The sequence below is a fragment of the Hetaerina americana genome, unplaced genomic scaffold (genome assembly GCF_022747635.1).
Source record: "Hetaerina americana unplaced genomic scaffold, ioHetAmer1.1.p SCAF_3, whole genome shotgun sequence".
Lineage (NCBI taxonomy): Eukaryota > Metazoa > Arthropoda > Insecta > Odonata > Calopterygidae > Hetaerina > Hetaerina americana.
The window spans coordinates 5,099,704-5,101,562 of record NW_027286874.1 but is presented as its reverse complement, the minus strand read 5'-3'; the positions used below and the strand labels follow the sequence as shown (position 1 = coordinate 5,101,562).

General features: G+C 35.5%; 1 non-coding gene across 1 annotated transcript; it reads left to right on the top strand.

Moving 5' to 3' along the window:
* The first annotated feature begins 1,157 nt into the window (after positions 1–1,157).
* TRNAS-UGA (transfer RNA serine (anticodon UGA)) lies at positions 1,158–1,239 on the top strand. Its single transcript has one exon. It is a non-coding gene; the product is annotated as a tRNA-Ser (tRNA).
* Positions 1,240–1,859: the final 620 nt, after the last annotated feature.

Below are 1,859 nucleotides of genomic sequence, written 5' to 3'. Positions count from 1 at the left end.
AGAACAATGGCAAACGTATTACCTAAATACCACTCAGTCGCTTTTAAACGACCCTCCAATCCAGCCGACATTCGAGTATTTTAATATTACTAAGACGCTATCTACGTAAATCCTCCGTTGCCCACAAATCTACAGCGATACCTTGTAATAGACCAAAATGTAAAACATGTCCCATCTCCACCACCCTTTCCCTCTCTTCACAACTCGCCAAATCTCTCCCATCCCGCTCTACTATCGCAAGCACATCCCGAAATTTAATAAAAGCTCATTATTTACATGCATATAATGTGATAATTTTGATACCGATTTGCTGACCTGGTTGTCGTAGAACCGCAGCCGTCCCTACTTACACAAGTCGTTCAGTAGAAACCCGGAGAAAAAGAGCAAACGTTCATCAAACTGGGGGTGAAAAACAAGGAAAAACAAGGGGAAAAAACTATAAGAAAATTGTTGGATAGCTAGCAGTAGCTAACCGAACAAGTGGTCGATGCCCTAGGTAACAACGGCTTTGAATTGTATCTAATCGCGTTCAGCAGATAGAAAATTTCATGTTTCGCCGCCACAATGCGTCCAACTCATTCTCTGTGTCGTAAATGCTAAAAATAATTGCTCGATCGGAGGTACGAATGTATAAACATTCATTGCGCAAGACGCGAGGAAAAGTTCAGAGAAATTTTTCCTCAGGTGTAGCTGGGAGATATAATTCAAGGATCTAGCGTTGGTCTTTATGCCCGACTCTCCCAGGAGTCCCTGTGATCCTTGAGAAGAAAGTTATCTTGAGTTTGATTTAACGAGAGCAGTTTTCGGGTTTCATCTCTCTTTGTAAACGTGATTTTGTGCAGCTGCCGAAAGACTAATGGTGGGCAGGAATGTTTTAATGCCCAAATAATAGCATTACTTTCCCCGGGTTAACCATTTATTTCCCATCAGGTTTACACGTACCGAATCAAACATCTTTGGTACAGAATTATTTATCCGGTGAAAATGTCTAATTTTTGCCCTTCGAAACTTTCCATGGCCACCATATCATACCTGACACTACGAAAGTGGTATAATCTAATGGAGGTAATCATAATCTATGGCGTGTAAAAAAAATTTTGCTCCGCGGTAAGTTTATTTTTAATATATACTACAATATCTTTCAGTATAATCAAAGAGCTGTGGTGTCCGAGTGGTTAAGGAGTTGGACTTGAAATCCAATGGGCATTGCCCGCGCAGGTTCGAATCCTGTCCGCAGCGAATATTTTTGCCTAGCGGGTATATGAGTATAAAGATATTCATACCCGACCGGCGATATGTGATGAAATTTCGTTTTTGGCAGACACAAAAGCTTGAGAGACTATACCTTTATTTCGTATTTAATATGAAAATTACAGGAAAAATATATTTATATAACATATATATATATATAATAATATAAATATATTATTATCATATATATAACATATATATGATTATATATATATATATATATATATATATATATATATATATATATATATATATATATCTTAATTATTATACATATATATATGTTATATAAATATATTTTTCTTGTAATTTCCTTATTAAATACGAAATAAAGGTATGGTCTCTCTAGCTTCTGTGTCTTCCAATAATATCTTAATTATTATATAACTACAATATATATATTTGATTATACCACTTTCTTAGTATTCGGGAGTATTGCATTACCAGTGCTTCAATTGAAATATTTTAATGAGTTCTAGGGAAAAATAAAAGTTCTGTCAAAGATCGAAAAGTCAACAAAAAAGTTAGACGCGTATTTATTCAATCCCCTAGTCCTAGTGTGATTCAATGATACCCCAATTCTCAACCTCAACACATATTCCTCTCAC